This window comes from Leptonychotes weddellii, chromosome 8, assembly GCF_054177405.1.
Source record: "Leptonychotes weddellii isolate Sample4059 chromosome 8, ASM5417740v2, whole genome shotgun sequence".
Classification (NCBI taxonomy): domain Eukaryota; kingdom Metazoa; phylum Chordata; class Mammalia; order Carnivora; family Phocidae; genus Leptonychotes; species Leptonychotes weddellii.
The window spans coordinates 116722441-116742056 of record NC_138376.1 but is presented as its reverse complement, the minus strand read 5'-3'; the positions used below and the strand labels follow the sequence as shown (position 1 = coordinate 116742056).

At 45.3% G+C, this 19616-nt stretch overlaps 2 protein-coding genes and 1 long non-coding RNA gene across 4 annotated transcripts in view; all 3 read right to left on the bottom strand.

Moving 5' to 3' along the window:
• LOC102735769 (monofunctional C1-tetrahydrofolate synthase, mitochondrial) overlaps nt 1-19616 on the bottom strand; it is a 560423-nt gene that overhangs the window by 404107 nt on the left and 136700 nt on the right. The window lies entirely within an intron of this gene.
• The window catches only part of LOC145723141 (monofunctional C1-tetrahydrofolate synthase, mitochondrial), a 120132-nt gene that overhangs the window by 27329 nt on the left and 73187 nt on the right, over nt 1-19616 (bottom strand). The window lies entirely within an intron of this gene.
• On the bottom strand, nt 7747-19499 carry LOC145723140 (uncharacterized). Its single transcript, XR_014147999.1, has 2 exons — nt 19190-19499; nt 7747-18977 (listed from the first exon to the last, which is right to left on the bottom strand). It is a non-coding gene; the product is annotated as an uncharacterized LOC145723140 (long non-coding RNA).

Here is a 19616-nt window from a genome sequence, read left to right as displayed (position 1 = left end):
AGACAGTAAATGAAGCTGAGATAGGAATAAAGATTCGAGAGGGAGGTATTTTGATTCTTTTTCAGTATATACGCTCAGATGATACAAATGATTAAAACTTGGTTTAGAATCTACATTCTACCATTGAGTTTGACTTTGTATATGTTTTACCTTATCCCCTGAGACAACTGAGAATAATGCAAAACTGCCTGTTAATAACCACACAGAAAGTAGCACACACAGGTAAATGCATCCAGTCTAGCCACAAAAAGGCCAGAGTGGCCATCAGAGAAGGTTAAGTGTTTAGGCACCAAGGTTACCTCCTAGAACCAAAGCCAAATTACATGTGCTGAGCTAAATGATGTCTCATAGAACAGCAATCTTACTGCTTTCTTGTCTGCTCTATCTAAGCTTAAGGCCACCCAAGAATGAAATCCCAAACTGAATAAATATGCAGCAACTTCATTTTACAGTCTTCAAGTTCCACCTTATCCTCTATCAGAGCTTCAAGCAAATAATTAACTTGTTTTGAGTTTGACTTATTTTCATTTCCCATATCCAAGGGGTCACCCTGCTCCCTCTTGTCCCCAACATACACTAAATATACAAAATGCATTTTTTAAATCTTGCTCCTGGCCCTAGAATGTAAGTAATGTGATGGCAAAGACTTTGTCAGATTTATTTTTTTATTCGTGGTAGCTAACAAAGTGCCTGGAAACATAAAAATATGAATAGACACGAGAGTAAAGAGAAGAAACAGGTCTTAGTCACTTATTGCACTTTGATACCCCAGGTTGACTGAACATCAGTGACTGGCTTAGCAGCTGCTTAGAAATTCCATCCAGGTGGAGGCCTTGATGTGATCAACTTGACTTTTCAGGTTCTAAGAATCAGGCTTTTGGTGAAATAAGTTGCAGTAAGCAAACTTACAAAGGGCCCGTTTTGTAATATAAATGCCATTCTATGCCATTTTATTCACTTACGGACAATGCATGACTTTGCCATTTTGAGAGACAGTGTGGAATGATGGGACAGCAACAGATGTGGAACAGAAGAACGTGCAACCAGGGGCACGTTGAGGGGCCTCCATTTTCTCTTTTATGTATTGGGACAGTTGGACCAGATGACCTCTAGCATGAGGATCTGGAGAAACACAACGTTGGGCTTTCTCACTGTCTGACTTTGGTTTTAATAACTATTTTGAGGTGCTAACGACTCCAGAATTTACAGCACAGATTTCTTCATCGAACCCTAGATCCAATACCCAGCTGTCCAGTGAATATCTTCACTTGAACTAATGACAGATGCGTCACTCAACATGTTCGAGGCGGAATTCATTATTGTGCAGAAAAGAGTTAACATAACAGGCCTGAGAATGCTATCCTTGGACCTGCTTGCAAGGCTGGTGTCTACAACTTGGATTCTGGGAGGGTTCCTTCCATTCTCTAACTCCCAATGGGGGCTAGCAACATGGTTTATTTATTTTATTTTTTAAAGGTTATTCTATTTATTTATTTATTTTTAAAGATTTTATTTATTTATTTGACAGAGAGAGAGATACAGCGAGAGAGGGAACACAAGCAGGGGGAGTGGGAGAGGGAGAAGCAGGGGGAGTGGGAAGCAGGCTTCCCGCCGAGCAGGGAGCCCAATGCGGGGCTTGATCCCAGGACCCTGGGATCATGACCTGGAGCTGAAGGCAGACGCTTAATGACTGAGCCACCCAGACGCCCCTAGCAGCATGGTTTATACTGAGGATGCTTTGTTTTTTGCAGTCTGGAATTGGTATGTGCCAGGCAGAGGGGGCCTACGCAATCAGCCCCCCCAGAAAAGTCCTCGGTGCTGAGTCTCTAATGAGCTTCCCTGGCAGACCACCTTTCATATGTGTTGTCACAATTCGATGCCAGAGGGATTAAACATGTCCAGTGTGACTTCCCTGGAAGAGGGCTCTTGGAAGTTTGAGCCTGGCCTCCTGGGGACTTCACCGCACGTGCCTTTTCCCTCTGCTGATTTTGTTCTAAGAGTCATAGCCCCGAGTATGACTATATGCAGTCTGTGACTCTGGTGACTCACTGAACCTGGGGGTAGTCTTGGGTTCTGCTATCTTCCCCCCAAAGCTGTATGTTCCTCTTTTATTGCTTATCTGAATAAAGGACAAAAAGACCTACTGGAGGAACAAGTCAGAAATGTGAGTCCGTCTTGAATTCTCTCCTCCCCTCTCCTGCTCATACAGCCCAGTTTATTTGACCCCTGTCGTATCTCTCACACCTGCCTCCTCCTCTCATCTCCCTAGGCCTCCGTCTAGACCCGTGTATCCCCTACTACCACCTCCTAACTAGGTTTTCATGCTTCTAATCTCTCTTCTCTCCACTCCACCTTCCAGACCGCTGTCTGAGGGAATCTTTCTAAAATGTGAACACAATCATGATATTGCTCTGTTTAAAATCCCCCGGCCCTGGATGCTGCCTTCCTGCCCACCGTCATTGCTGACACTCACTCAGAATCTTGTTGCTTGCACACACGATCACTATCACACAGAATTTTAGCCATGCTTTCTAATTCCTTGATGCTTTATATTCCTGTCCCATATCACCTGGCTAACTTGTTCTCATCCTTCACAATCAGGCAACCCCATGTCCTGCCTGCTGCCCTCCCTAGCCCTGCCAGCCCTCAGTGTCACCTGCTCCCATGGGCTTTGGAGCATGTTAACGTGCTTGGTCTCTCAGAAGGAAAGAGCTCTCGGCTTTTCAAGCATCCGTATATATATATATATATATTTTTAAGATTTTATTTATTTATTTGAGACAGAGAGAATGAGAGAGAGAGAGCACATGAGAGGGGGGACGGTCAGAGGGAGAAGCAGGTTCCCTGCCGAGCAGGGAGCCCGATGCGGGACTCGATCCAGGGACTCCAGGATCATGACCTGAGCCGAAAGCAGTCACTTAACCAACTGAGCCACCCAGGCGCCCATCAAGCATCCGTATATTTAACTGCTGTCCCTCACCAGCCTTTGAACTCCTTGAGGTTAGGGTCCAGGCCTTTGCTGTCTTGTTCTTTCTCATGGCCTAGTACACAGCACTCTTCCATAAATATCGAAGGAGTGAATCAGAAATAAGGAATTTGTGTGGTTGCACAGCGATGCATTCATTCAGCTAGAATGGCCTAATGAATCATCACTGTTTGCCTGAGTATCTAAAGTGTATCTAAAGGAAGTGGATTAGTCAATGAGAAAATTAGTTTCAATGAGAGAACTCTGTCACCTGGATTCTCTTGGTGACAGCAATAAAACCGTATTCCTCAGGGTCCCCTTTTCTCAATTCCAGGTGGTCTTATACCTTCTGCTGTCCACATTCCACCCTGGGGTAATGAATTTAATTCTTCACTACGTAAATATTAACGGAGTTGTTTTGATCAGATTTTTCTGAATCGCTTCCCACAAATTCAGAGCTGTTTATCTTAGAGATGTCCGCTTACTGACCTTGGCCTGTTTTGCCCTTCATTTAAATCCTAATATCTTTCTCCAAGTCTCTACTGTTCCCTCCCTATATTACATGAAGGATTTGAGTCTGGAACCAAGCAAAGCCAAAATCTACTGGAAGCACTGACTTCCTCATAAATAAAACGGATGATTCCCTGGTGCATTATGTAATACACCAAGGAGGAGCCTTTCCTTACCATCTCGTGGCTGATCTATACCTGCCCACAGAACACAGAGCACTGCCAGTCTCCAGGGTGGCATTCAGGGTTCTGAATGCCATGTCAAGGACACCCAAGGAACCATTCTGGGCCAGGCCAATCTCCATGTAGTCTGGTTAGCAAGAAATACGCAACATCTCTAACAGTTCCCAGGAACGAATTTAACACTATTTAACAAAATGGTAAGAGAAGAGCCTCAGTACTCAGGGATAGGTTTTACACATTTGCATCCTTTTGTAGTTGTCATTTCTCATAAAAAAAGAAGAACATTCTTAAATTTTATAACTACAGAGGCTTACAGCTACCAGGGACCTGGGGATATCATCCCACCTAAGTGGTATAGGGACTTGCTCTGTGGCAGAGGCAAGGCTTTCAGTCCAGGTGTCCAAATTCAGTGCACTCACCACTGCACCATCCTGCCCTTCACTGATTAGCTGTCTTTTGGTTTAAAAATAAACGTTCCTTTAGAAGTACTGTGAAATGTATAATATTGGTGAACTGCTATCAAATAAGTTAAAACAGTAAAAAAAACAACCCTTGGTGCACACGTGCAGATGTCCCACCCCCAACTTGCTTGGCCAGGCCACGCCCACCCAGCCATGCAGGTGGGGTCAGGAGTCCTCGGAAAGGAGGGGACCAGGGCTTTTGGAAGGCGTGGGGTCAAGGGTGCGCATGAGCCACAGCCTTTCCTTCTTGGGGGACAAATCGTACCTCTCCCCCTAAACCCTAACTTTCATGATACAGCTCTATCTTGGGGGGGCGGTCAATGGGCTTCTGTAGGCTAACTACCATCTATCATACTGAAAAATTTGCAAACATATAAGGGAATGAATGACTTTTGATGGCGGTCAGCCTATAGGTCACCCTTATAAGCCAGCCAGCAAAACACAATTCGGCAAAGCGTGCTGAAGGAGCTTTCCGGAAGACCAGAAATGCAGCCCCCCCCCACCAGTGCACAGGCCAGAAACAGATGCGACAGACCCCAACACTCAATGCTCCCATACGTCCTGCTCCTCCGTGAACCTTAACATGGCCCCGACCCTCCCAGGGGGTCAAGCTGCACCAGGTGCACGTCTTGCTTAACTCTCTGTGTGAAGCTGTTTCTACTTTATCAAAATAGCAACGTGGGAAGTCAGCCTAAGCTCTTACTAGGTGCCGAAATGAAACAAGAAAAGAAGAAAGTGAAACGCTGAGTACATAAGCCATGGGTTGTCACTGAATGGCAGCGAGAGTAAGGATTCTGTGTACCGCTTTCCTCAAGGAGAAGACTATTTCCTGGCATGTCATTTTTTTTTTTTTTTAAAGATTTTATTTACTTATTTGACAAAGCGAGACACAGTGAGAGAGGGAACACAAGCAGGGGGAGTGGGAGAGGGAGAAGCAGACTCTCTGCTGAGCAGGGAGCCCAATGCGGGGCTCGATCCCAGGACCCTGGGACCATGACCTGAGCCGAAGGCAGACGCTTAACCGACTGAGCCACCCAGGCACCCCCTTGGCGTGTTTTAATTGAGAAAGATAAGGTGGCAATACATCTTCGTGTGTATGGATGTGTCTATTTTAAGTCTAGATCTCTTTGGTCTTAGAACGTGCTGACGTGGTATCATTACTTATGTTTTGCTCCCTAACCTTCCGTGTATCTGTTCCAGGAGATGAAGGTTTTCAGCAAAGAACGTGAGGGAGCTTACCTTTCAATAAAATTTAAAAATTAGATTGATAGAAATCAGGATCACAGAAAATATAAACTGAACAGAAGTCAAGGCAGTAGGTGTGTGGTCCAGACATCCTAAAATTATTAGGGCTCAGCTGTTTAATAGTTTTAGACCTTCTCAAAAACCAAAGCAGAAAGGGGAAAACGCTCAGGCCTAGGATGTGCCTTGAACATGTATTTTCATTCTCCAGGGAAAGAAGCAGAGAAAACAAAGTAAAAAACCCCCAAATGTTATTGACACTTAGGACTGGAAGAAAGTCATTCAATACCTGGAACTTACTGTGTGTTAAGCGCGAGGCCTGGCATTTAAGACTCAGGGACAAATAGGAAGTCCCCACCCTCCCAGGACTCACCACAGAATTACAACCCATTACTTTCTAAGAAAAAGACAAGCACACGGGTCTCATAGCTTGGAGCTGTGAACACTGCAACAGAAGTCATGGTATAAAAGGAATGCAAAGAAGTTACTGAACCCAGAGGACCCTTTCCTGTGAGCTATCTAGAAGGGGCCCCAGGTCAGAGGAGTGTCCCGCATTAGCAAGTTGGGAAAGTCCTCAAAAGAGGACACTGTTCCAGAGGGACAGACAGACTTCATAGTCTTTCAGAATCACCATTTCCAAGCAGGCCTGATAAAAAGCCAGGCAGCTGATAGTTCAAGATTATAATCTCTGGCAATGGCATGGAGTGAATCTCTTTGACCACAACGTGTTCTTATGCCTGGCAGATCAACCATGCGGCTGGCAGGGTTGACAATGTATCTGTGAAATCAGGGAACCAAATCAAGTCTCTCACCTAAAGAGATGATCAATCCATCCCAAAGACACAGAGGCCAGGACTCGGCTTTGAAAACAGTTCTGGACCTGCTCCAAGCACATTAATTAATGGGGGACAGAAATGCTAAGATCTGCACCCTAAAAAGTGGCTGGTGTTATTCTGGCTGATATTCGAAGATACTCAAAGCAAAGGTTCCAACTAGAAAAAGTCACAGGAAAATCTCAACACGTCACAAGTAAAAGTTCACCTTCTGAGTGACATAGCCTTCTGCTAACCAAGTAGAAAAATTATTCAGGAAGTTTATCCTGACTTACTACAATTTTAAAGATTATATTGAAATTAATGAATATCAAGCAATATGGTTTTGGATACCATATGCTCCCATAATGGGATTGGTTTTGGAGTAGATCATTTGAAGCCACTCTTTCTAATTAGATGGTTACCAGAACCAAGGGTCACTTTCAGTAACTCCAAGGATGTGAATATAAGACAATATAATCAGTACAAACAGTACAAAGATGGTATACTATTTCTTACGGGGCAATGCGAGGGTTGAATGGTGGTTCTGCCCCTTACTAGCTCTTTGATCAGGGAAAGTTACTTAACCTCTCTGTGCCTTGGTTTCCCTGTGTGTAAAACAAGGACAATGATATTACCTACCTGGAAAAGGCGCTGTGAGCATTAAAGCAACCAATACATACAAATTGCCCAAAAGACCACCTGACTCCCAGCGAGTGCTCAGTAAATGTTCGCTCTGATTACAGTTTTAATTTTTATTACCTTTATAATTTATATAAGCATCCCTTTCTTTCTAGCTGTTTTTCTATGCATTTTCACATTGTTGCATTATGGGCTATGAATCTCATTTAGTTTTCCACTAAGCAAATCAATTATTTCTCCAAGTCATTAAACAGCATAAACATACAAACATGGAATATATTTACAGACAATCATTCTGGTCCTGAAACTATCCAGACATTAGTATCTTTAACCCTCCCTTCAGTGAATCTTTTTAAAAATTACATAATCCACTTAGGAGAAAAGAATGGATTCTTTTGGGGCTAGGAAGATGTCTGCTCATGTGCTCATTGTCGAGATACAGAAAAAAAGAGAGTTAACAACTGCAGATCTGTCAACATTTACTGAACGAGTGTAGGCAGAGTTTTTGTTTTTAGAGTTATGATACACGGGGAGCAGTGTCTGCATGTGGATAATAACCCAGGAGGGAGGACTGGGGTGTCAGGGAGAGATGCAGAGTAGGCTGGGGCACTTGAGATGAACTGGACACTCCATCAAGCTGGGGAGCCTGAATCTGTGATCACAAAGAAGCACTAGAGTAGGATTTATGGGCAAATGTTCTTTCAGGGCTGCAGATATTCCCCACCAAAGCTTCCACATCCTATTAACTGCCTACTGTCCAAATAGAAGAAGAATCTATCTGAAGCCGTCATCTGTGAACCTAATGTATTCTTCCTAAAACTTCTGTTCTTTTTCCAGTGATGTGGTGGTGGCCATCTTTTTTCCCCCCCGTCTGAAATACTTCCTACTCAACAGAAAGATATAAGGTTCCAATTTATGCCTTGAATGAAAACTAAAAGGGCTTCAAAGAAGCCGAAGAGATGTCCTGTTGGAATCCCATTGTTAGGTGGTTTGGTGTCTCTTCTGCGCCTTCCTGCCAAAACGATTCCATTTCTAAAATCGAGCACATTCCATTCTTTATGACAAACTTATCAAAAATAAAATGACCTCCAGCTGTCAAAACAGCTTGAAGAAAAAGTCAGTGATGGTTATTATAAATAACAGAGAACTTACAGCCATCTATGTAATGATTTTACCCACGTGAAAAGTACTGGTAAGTAAATAGTTTTTAATCAGCATGAAGGACTCCAAAGGAGTAATCTGCTAAATTCATTAGGGACAGAAGGCCAATACCAGTGTGGATCTGGGAGCTGGACTGCCCATCCTCAAACTGACCTTTAGCAGACCAGTCCTTGTAACAAGTATTTGCAGGCCCAAACTAAAAACTGTCTCTTAATACGAGCGGTACTCAGGATTTTTCACTGCTCAAAGGGAGCCTTTCACATATCATTGTGATTTTATAGGTTTGATGACAAGCTAACTCTTTGCCATTTGGAAATAGCTTTCAACCATGCCATAAAAAAAGAGAGCAAAGCTAAGGGAAACTCAGGTTATTGGTCCCAGTGGACTTACAATAACTGTGATAGAGCAGCAAAGAAGATGGAAGAGGAGGATTCTAATGGATCGGCGATATCTGTGCAAGTCAGACAAATAATGCATGGCGCCTCACAGAAGAGATTGCTTCCTTTATTTGTAGGCCAATTCTCTTTATTTGTGCAATGTAGTTTGAAGCAACTTTAAAAGCTTTTGATTTGTAGCAAATAACAGCTCACTCAGAAACCAGATAATTGAGGCTTAATGACTAAATGGATATAGAAAGAGTATTTCTCCACTGTCCCCACAGGCAGCCCTACAGTGCAGAAGCAACCTATTTGTCCCCTGACCCAGCCCGGAGTTGTCCGTTTTGACACTTCTAGCCTCCTTGGTTACCTGGTACAAGATCCATCCTGTAAAAGGACTCACACAGCCTGGGTGATGGAAACTGCTAGAGGTTTTGTTTCTCTGTTTTAAAGACAATAAAGAGGGGCGCCTGGGTGGCTCAGTCGGTTGAGCGGCTGCCTTTGGCTCAGTTCGTGATCCCGGAGTCCTGGGATCGAGCCCCACGTCGGGCTCCCTGCTCAGTGGAGAGCCTGCTTCTCCCTCTCCCTCTGTCTGCCTCTCTGCCTACTTGTGCTCTCTCTGTCAAATAAATAAATAAAATCTTAAAAAAAAAAAAAAAAGACAATAAAGAATGGCCCGGAGAGCGCGCATCGTGGGCGTGCAGCACACGCCCCGGGGCCACCATTCAAAGAGACTGCTAGCTTTTGAAATGGTCTGCTCACATCAGTCCACTGGCTAAGGTCTTCTAATGGCTCACTCTCCCTGTATTCAACTCCCAGCTATGGCCACTAAGGCCCTCCATGGTGGGGGCCTGCCCACTGCTGTGTCTGGAACGCTTCACCTGAGCCCCCCACCCCCGTAAGCACTGCTTTTTCAGGACACCTCGAGGGCACAGCCGGGAGGTTCTCTGCATTGCTGCTCCTTCTCACAAGCGACGTGAGTCCTTAGTATCCCTCTGCACCTTGGCACCATCAGCACGTTGCTGGCATGCATGTGTTTAGCGCCTCCCCCTAGCATAAAGCATCTGGGGTAGGGGCTGGGTGTTTCTGGTCTTGGTAACCTCAGTGCACCGTGCAAATAAGACACGCAAAAATGTTTTTAATTAGAACGAAATTTAGAAATTGTACATCACTCCATTGTAAAAAACTCTCCAAGTGTCACTCCTGGCAGTGCAGGAAACTAATTTCTGTCTCACAGATGACTCGGCAGGAAGTTCAGTGGGCACCTCAGACAACATGTAAGTCTCCACGTTCACGGCCACAGCAGCTTGCCATCTTTGTTCTTTCCAGGTATAGGCTTCTAGGTCCCAGGAGGCACCTGACACTCCTTCCTCACATTCCATCCCTTGTTGGCTCCTGTGACTTCTACTGGTCTCCCAGCACACACACATTCCTCTCCACGTCCCTTGTCCTTCCCCCGTCACCGGCCCATGACATTCACTCAGACCTTGGCACAGGCCCCTCAAAGGCTCTTGGCCTCAGTCTCTCCTTCAGGAGATCACGACCAGGGTGGTTCTCTGCCCACAAAATCTCAAAAGCCCTAGTACACCTCAGTATGTCATTCAAAGCCATCATCTTGAACCAATCTTCCCAAGTGGCCTTTGCTTTCTTTGAAGTTCTACTGCATTTATCATTTACATCTTTCGTTCGGCAAGCAAGCGCACAAGCGATTTGTTGCGATCTTGAAAATGTTGACGCCTTATTAATCCAAATATTCTCCACCCCCCTTAGGGTGACATCACATTTCATGCTTTGTTATGTGTGTCAGGGCTTAACACATCTGGCGCGATGAAAACACACTGATTGATCCACGAAAACATCAAGACATTTACAATCTAAGTTATTCTTGAGTAAAGACCTCATAAGCTTTAATATTCAGAACACTAGCACTCTCCCTTGCCATTTATCATCAACCATGCTCCGAGGGCTGGTATGGAGAATAATGAGCTCATCTGTATAAAGCACTGGGAACAGTGTCTGACCTGTGGTTAAAATACTGTTATGTGGAGGAGGAGAAGGAGGGATGGAAGATGCAGCACACAGGAGGAGGACTGGATACATCCATGCAAAATCTGGATGAGCAGTTTCCACACAAATGGCCAGACTGCCAAGCCGTACCATTTGGCGGGATACTTGGTCTGCGAGTCCGTATGTAAGCACAGTAATAAAAATATATTTGGACCTGGTTTATAGTCAGTAACGGGCTCAAGAAGAAAGGCTAGGGCACTGATTGGGAAACGCTGGGGTTATGAGCAGATACGGCTGGTGGGCACTAAAGCCACTGCTATTAACTTCCTAGAAGACTGCTTTTCCCAACTGGAACTTCACTTTGGGATCATACGAAGGGTGAGTTCACACCGGCAGAGAGTTCTGTGGAATTGGCAGGCTACCAACACACACAGGCAGCTCCAAATGTATGTTCTACACTGGGCTTCCAAGGGTGGAAAGGTCAAGAGAACTGAAGACATGGTCCTTACCAGGAGGGTCTGGATGAACAGGAGATACTGGGCAAGGCGGCGTGGGAAAGACACAGACACCCCACCTCTTAGCTGGGTGGAGCTGGCGGCACAAGGTCAAGGGCACACTCAAGTGAGAGATGGACTGACTGGAGGTGAGCAGGTGTCGCAGGGGACCGTCTCCCCAACACCAGTCCTGGGGGGAAGGTCTGGAGCTTGGGAAAGTCTGTATTCAGAGGAGAAACACAGATAAATTTGGGAATGGGATGATGGATTTTGGAAAGTGTAAGGAAGATAGTTTTATGGGTCCTACAGTCTCTAGAGCTGATTCTTGGGGTTGGAATGAGTCTCCAACAGAAGAATGACGTCCATGATTGATGCAGCAACTTCTGTTGCCAGCCCTAGGTCTCCTCGTTGGCAGACTGTGGTGCCTTTATTACTAATACTTAATGCAGTCACCCCAGCAAATTCTTACAGGGGGTTGGCAATATGTCTATGAATTTTCTTTACGGGTCTTCCAGGGACTTATAAATAAATACCTCCATTTGATCACTTAATCTAACATAAGTTATATCCCCAATACCTAAGAGCTTTACATTTGTTCCCTGATTAAATTAGATCTGTGATACTCACTGGTATAAACTATTTTGAATTTTCAGTGATACCTAGTAAAGACTAAAGGACAACCAATTCTTTCAAAAGTGATATACAGCAGATATTTTATGGAGACACATAATATGTCAATTATGTATTTTAACATTTAAAAATCTGATATCCATGGGTGGATACATGAATGAACACATATATTTAGGCCTGTAAACTGCCTTGAATTCAGATATTATCAATTATATTTTCCTCAAAAATTATAATTGTAGGTTTAAAGTGTGATATTTTCCGATAAATCTAGCTTCTCTTTCTATTAATCCATTCCCACCACGCCCTCAAACTGACTCTGAGGACCGCTGGGCCCTTTAGTTGGGAAAACCGGTATTCTCGTTTGTATTAATTTTATTTCTCTCACATAAATTACTGAGCTGCTTCTGATTATATGCATATTACTAAAGACTGGGATATCCAAGTATACAACAAAGAGGCACAGAATTAAAGAGAAGCTCCAGGAGTACCAGATAATTCTACGGGTGTCTTTCAGAAGTTCTGGACTGGGGAATGCTTCCATTATCAATGTTATGCTCTAAATCCAAACCAAACACAGGGAGAAAACAAGTAGGCTGTAGATGGAAGTGGAGGAGAAACGGGCCAATACTTCACCAATCCCTAGAGAAAACAAAAGATCAATATACCGATTGTAGGGCTGGATGCCTAAGCACTGTAAGCACCCTCTTCTCGGTTTGTAGAAAAGTAAGAAAGAACCAACACATGGGGATTGATGACCATAGGTGAAAACTTAAACTCAATGACAGAGATATCTGAAAATGTTATTTCTCAGCCTATTACCCCGGCCAAGGCCGATTTCATTTAAAGTAATTTTATATTTATGCTAAAAATAAATCAGCATCAAACTAGGGGCGAAAAAAGATCCTGTAAGCAAATGGACTTGGACCTAGGCAACCTTCTGCAATAGAGAACAAATGTCATTTTCATGAGTCACAGAGCTTCCCCTGGCTCGTCAATCTGATAAACGGTTTCTGGAACTCAAGAGTGCTGCTGGTCACCTTCCTTTCCCCTAAAACATGTCACACCGGAAGACAGGGATGACTTCTCTCCTGCTGGAAAGACACACGTGTAGCTGGCCTCTGGACACTGGGGAGGAAGATGTGGTCACAAAGCAACCAGGCAGCCTGCTGCAGGGACGTCGGGGGGAGGGGCCAAGTGGATGCCTGAGCCAGAGGAAGGCATGTTGGGGAGAAAGCAGGAAATTCTGATGCAGAGATGAGGAAGAGCAGCGGGCAGGGGTCCCAAGCTGGGTGGGCAGAGGAAACCAAGCAGATCCCCAGGAACGGAGTGAAAGGACATGGTACGAAGAAACAGAGCCCAGCTGCGGAGGGAGAGCCATGAACAGGGCGGAAGGCTGGTTCATTTCAGGTGGTTGGGGTAACCAGGGCCAAGGAGCAGGGGAGACAGAAAGGCTGTTCGCAGGACTCAAAAGAAATCAGCTTAGAATTCTTTGTTTACTTGGGAGGATTGGGGTGGGAAGGCAGGGAAAGCAAGAGAGGGAGGGCAAGGAGTAAAAAGGAGGGGGTGATTTTGTAGTTTCTGAGGGTCTGAGGGATGCTCCATGGCCAAGGGAGTTCCGCATGATCTCACGGGACAGTGAGCCCTTTACTACGTGACTGCTTATCCACTGCATTTAAAGTACACCCCCGGTGGGGGGAGCCGCCTGGGTGGCTCAGTCGGTTAAGTGGCTGTCTTCAGCTCAGGTCATGATCCCAGGGTCCTGGGATCGAGCCCCACGTCGGGCTCCCTGCTCAGCGGAGAGCCTGCTTCTCCCTCTCCCTCTGCCTGCCGCTCTGCCTACTTGTGCTCTCTCTCTTTCTGTCAAATAAATAAATAAAATCTTAAAGTGCAGCCCAGAGAGTGAATGTTTAATTTTTTCACTACGTAACTGGCCATAAATCTTTGGAAAATGTGGGGAGTGATGCATTTGATTTGAACCTACAAGGTCTGAATTAATTCACCTTCATGCTTAACCGAGTGAAGCAAGTTTATAACCACACGTCCCTAAGTGGGGCCGGCGCACAGAGGAGAGAACATATCCCCACGGAGCTTGAGAATAACGTCGCTGACCTGAATCGGATCCAGTAGAAACTAAACATTCAGGACATACTTTTACAAAGTGAGCTTAACCAAAACATGAGAAAAAACAAACCGGTCATGACTTAGCGGGGGTGGGGCCACAGTCTACTTTTTCACTCCCCCCACCCCCTGCCCCCCAGTCCACTAAGTCTCCACCCAGCATGAGTTGTGGATGACATCACTCACTTCCCAACTACACTCCAGCAGTTTCCTGCTTTCCAGAGCCCGGCCAAGCAATGCAGTCAGCGGCTGACCAGGTCAGACCTGGGCAGAGATGGAGCCGGGTCAGGTCAGAGTGGAAATGAAGGCCACACCAGTGCTCGTTCGTTTGTTCGCTCCGTAAACTGCTTGCTTTACCACTGATCTTTCGGCCCCTCTTCCTTGGATAGACCCGCACACCGTGATGGGTCCAGGCCAGGCCAATCATGGCAGGAGCAAAAAACACACCAACACTGCTCTGCTCCAGGAAGAGCGCAGGGACCAAAGTGAAGGGCGTGGGAAGGGAGGAGGGAGCTTTGACCCGCTGCATTGTCTAGTCCCCAGCCAAGATGTCTTTCTCTGCTTGTCAGGCTGTGAGGCGAAAGCACTCAGTCTATTTCTGTACGGTTTCAAGGGGCTGCTCTGCCTCCCAGAAATGCTCTACCTGGCAGTGATCCCCATATCAGCAGCCTAGGACAACATAATCCCTTAGGTGTGAACCAGGAGGCTGCTTAACCCCAAGATTCTAGCTCATATTCTTGTCCCTGAGAGTCGTCATGTCCTCATTTTATGCCCCATGTTTGTCAATAAAGAAGATTTCATATTCAAGAGGGCCTCACTACATGAGGACTTCTTTCTAAGTTCTTTGGGAGGCTCGGTGCGTGTTTGAAAGAGAATAGTCAGATACACTGAACACTAACATCAAATGGACCTTTGGTGGAATTCACAGGTAGCTGGACACCTCTCCATGCAGCTGTGAGCTCCATGCAGAGCTGTGTGAGAGCGCCTGAGAAGGGAGGACATACTCATCCGCTCTCTACCCCATGACGGTGGCCAAGAAGAGCCCCTGGACAAGTGAGCAGAGAAAACACAGTCTTGTGCTTCCATAGCAGATCTGGGGCCAGCAGACATTAGACAGAACCAGACGAACCACACTCAGGGGTGCATTTCTTATGGGAACATCCTAAGTCCTCTGTGCTTCCTTCAGTGTCTCAACTTTACAGGTGTTTAAACCCTGCAGGGCAGCTGCGATGGGCAAGGTGATGCGACCTGCCAGATTCCACCTGCTGCACATGTGTCCTGACTCCCTGGCAACCGACTGGCCTTATATAAACATTGTTTCCAAGTGCTTTTAGTTAATCACCTGCCTATTTAGTGTATTTTCTTTTCTTTTAAGATTTTATTTATTTATTTGAGACAGAGAGAGAGAGCATGAACAGGGGGAGGGGCAGAGGGAGAGGGAGAAGCAGGCTCCCTGCTGAGCAGGGAGCACGACTCGAGGCTCGATCCCAGGACCCTGAGATCATGACTTGAGCTGAAGGCAGACGCTTAACCGACTGAGCCACCCAGGTGCCACTATTTATTGTATTTTCATGTTATAAAAGGGCCACATGCTCCATGCAGATATTGAAGTAAGCAGAAAAGTAAAGAAAAAAAGCTATTTATAATATAGCAGCCCAGTGTTACCATTTTGGTGTCTTTCATAGTCTTTCTCTATGTGGGGTGTAATTTACTTCTCAATTCTATCATGGCACATACTTCACTTACAGGCTAATATTTTTATGTCGTGAAATTTATGCCACATGATTAAAGAGCCCTTGTAAATTATAGAAACTTAAAGACAATATCAAAACAATGTGACCAGAAGACAAAGACCACCTAGTAGATTTCTTTTGGCCCAAGACTGTTTTGGAGAAATTTTATAAGCTATTAGGTTTATTGAACACCATAAACCATGAGCTTTGAAAGAATTTTGGAAACATAACGTAACAGGGTAATCTGTAGAATACAGGGTAGGAAAATCTTGAAAACAATTTGCTCTTTCCTTCCCACATCAAAGATCTGTATTTGTTAAACTGTTTCTTACAGGGAGATTCACTAAGTAGTGAGGAGCTGAGCAAGAATCTTGTACTATTTTGGAGCTTTCAATAATATGCCAGAAATAATATGTAAGTATGTCACTAAAGAGAAACAAGAATACATACGGTGCTTAGTAGGAATGAAGACTTATTTTACAAAGGAAAAATTAGCTACAGCCAGATGGGAAACTCTGAATGCACGTTAGAGTGGTAACAAAGGCCTCAGATGTCCATAAGCTGCGTAATCCTTGTATTGGGTGTTTCTATACAAACAGCTTGGGGAAAAGTGAAATGTACTGGTGAAGGGTCTACGGCAGTTAATGGTATTTACTACCATTATTTTTGTATTGTGTAATAAGTAAATAGAACATGATGAAAAAATTAAATGGCAAAAAACATCGGCCTATAAGTAAAGACAGTGGGGGAGGGGAGGTTAGGCAGTAAATATTTACAAAGCTAAATCTGGAGGGGAAAACTGAACTCCCCAGCATTTTACCGCGTGATTGCTCAAAGTCAGCAGGGCTGGAGATGTTTATTGTTTGAGGACAGACTTGCTTTATTGACATTCTCCCCTTTTAGACCTACTACGTAGTCAGAGGGTGCTTCTCCTTTGTTCTCAAGTCCACAGCTTTCTGTACTTGTTATGTTTTCTTTTACTAGGGTACATCATAAGACCCATTAGGGAAGGACTTGATCTTGTTCACCTCCACGTGGTTGTATGAGAGACTGAGAGAATGAATGAACACTGAAGAAAAAATGAGAAGCTTTCTGATTTTTGAGGTCTGAGTTTGGGCTTTCCTTCCGGAGTGGATAGACGGATATGTGTTTCACAAGTACTCAAATAAGCACGTTTCGTGATTAAGAGTAAGAGTGACTCACGATGCTAGAATTTTCCCACCTGCAGGAACCAGCCCCTCCGGTGTCCCCATTCCCCTTTCTCTCGGTCATCTCGGCAGGAAATTACTACACCGTGTCTCCTGCAAGGGTGATGAATGTTGGAAGCATTTCAGCAGACTGGGGCAGGGGCCAAAATGGGATCAAGTAAAAGTAAATACCAGCCCTTATTAGGCGATCCTGGCCTCCCAGCGGTGCGTTTGCCCTGATCCACGCGCAACTTCCTGCCGGCATGGAAAGCGGACCTCTAAGGCCACCGCCTCCATGTGACCGTGACCGTTCCCTGACTTCCAGGAACTTCTTTAGTCAGACACCACTTCCTTCCTGGTTCCTCAGGCTGGATTGTTTCACTGATGCTCCCGGCCTTGCCCTGAGGTGGGGGCGCCACACGGTGGCAGAAGGCTCTCCTCAGGACACCCAGTGAGCCCACGGCCACCCCCCCGGGGTTGAATCCACACGGTCGTTGTCCCATGAGTGGAGCAGCGGCGGTTCTAGAATTCTGATGTCAGAACTGCTCTCACACGTGGTGGTGGCGGGACAGGCAAGGATGCATAGCATACATTTGCTTATTAGTGACCACAGGATTTTAGATTATATGATGATTTTTATTTAATGACTATCAAATGCTCAGAACTATTAAGGCTATCAATTATTGGTTCCTAATTTTTATACCAAACCATTGTCTCTCTAATTCAGTTCTATCTACCTCTATTAGCTGTAAGCTGCCAGAACTGGAAAGCTTCTTTATTTGGGGGATTACCCAGAGCGCTGAGCACAGTGCCTTATGCACACTGGCTGAATGAATGAATGAATGAATGAATGAATTTGTTGGGTGAGATACTGCGGGGTTTTAATCTGGGCAAGACAGGATAGATTCTGAAGGAGGCTGACTTTCTCCTCAGTTCTGCCCCCCCGCCCCCCCGCTCCGCAGCACAGCCCCTCGTCTCTCGGTCTTCCAGCCTCTCTGGGCTGCTCTCCCAGGCTGTGCTCTTATTCCTAAGCAAAGGCCTTCACTGACCAACGCTCAGGAGACTTTTAGCACTGAGGAGGTGCCATCATTGAGGCCATTCTAGGGAGCATAAAAAGCAAACTCTTCTCACTATCCATTTTTGTTAACTGAGGTATAGTTAAGTTACACTCAATAAAATTCATCTTTTTTATTGTGCAGGTCTATGAGTTCTGACAAAGGTATATAGTCATGGAACTATCACCACAATCAAAATAATCAAAATACAGAGTATTTCCATCAGCCCAGAAAGTTCCCTTGTGCCCCTCTGCAATCACGCCCCTCCTCCCTTCTGGAAAGGTCATTCGGCACCCATAAAATTTCAACCCTTCTCCCTGTACCAACGCTGTTGCTACCCTCCCGCGGACTCCTGTGGGATTCCCTGGTCTCCTCACACCCCCCAGACCTTCAACGGGTCCCCCCAGACTCCTCGCAGGGCTCTGTAAATGTAGACATTTCTAGAGTATGGTCCTTCACCCTCTTCTCACTTCTGTCATGCTTATCCTTGCTTCTCCCCTGTTCAACATCTGCTTTCATCTATATTCTTAAAACCCTCAAGGCCTTCCTTTCTATTCCTTCCCTCTGAGTGCTGTGTCTGTATTTCTAATAGATCCACAGACCACTTTATATCTCCTGTTAACCCTCGCAGTCCTCCACATCTAAGCCAGACTCATTTCTGGCTCTGCCCATCTGCCTCCCGCCGTGTTCCTTCCAGGACTGACGGCACCACCATCCCAGTCAAGCTGCAAGTGGCCCACCCCATGACCCCACGTGTAGGTGGCTACCCTTAAATATGTCTCGAAGTCGCCTCTCTCTCCACGTTAGCTTCAGTGATCGCAGTGTTGACCTTGATGAACTCTGGCCGCAACTGGTATTTCCCTGGCTCTGGCCCTTGGCCCTCTGAACATTCTCCACTGGCTGTCAGAGCTCTTTTTCTAAAATAAAAATCAGATCACCTTCTTCTTCTTCTTATAAAAGATACAAAAACCCAAAACAAACGCAGAAACCATCCTGAAGTGACTCCCCAGTGTGCACAGGAGAAAAACCCAAGTTCCCACTGATGTAATCAAGCTTTGTAATAGCTTGGCCCCGTCTTGCTATCCCAATGCCATTTCTCAGCCTCCCCATCCCGTCCAACCCCAGCCACACTGGACTTCTCTGGGCCTGGCATGTACACTGTGCCCCTGAGTTGAAATTCACTGTTTCCCTGGGTCGGAGGTTGCGGCTTTTGTGAAGTATTCGTGACTCTCTTCTTCCATGCACCCTCCTCTCTCACCCACCTCAGTCGGAAGCTGCTCTTGCTACCCCTGGCTGAGGGCATTCAGAATGCCAATTCCACGCTTTCTAGGCGCCCTTGTGCTCCTGACACCCCTACTGGTAACTCTACGCCTCAGATGCAATGAAGAATTCAAGAAATGCCTACTGAAAACATTTTGCCCAGGGTGCCTGGGTGGCTCAGTCGGTTGGGCGGCTGCCTTCGGCTCAGGTCATGATCCCTGGGTCCTGGGATCGAGCCCCGCGTCGGGCTCCCTGTTCAGTGGGGAGTCTGCTTCTCCCTCTCTCTCTGCCTGCCTCTCTGCCTACTTGTGCTTTCTCTCTGTCAAATAAATAAATAAAATCTTTAAAAAAACAAAACAAAAACATTTTGCCCAACATCAGATGAAATGTATAAACATCAAGGCAAAAATCTTGCATTTTTTTATGTACTTTTGCCTATCCACTGCTTATTTACATCACAACAGAGCCACATGGGCTTATTAAAAAAATTGTTATAATGTTTCCTGCTTGGACTTGGATCAATCTGTAACAACAACAATAAGGATAATGGCGACTTAGACTTTTTTTGTTCTAAATCTAATCCAGGAGCACTCCAAGGATGAGAAGTCGGATTTTGGCCACTGATGGTTACCAACGGAAGGTCTATCACTGTGTGGGCTATAAAGAAGCATTTTATGTATGAAGCCCAACACCATGTATTTTAAGTGCTTTGATAAATTTTTATATCTTTGGTATTTCCCTTCCCTCCATAAAATATCTGAAATAACATAATTATCACCC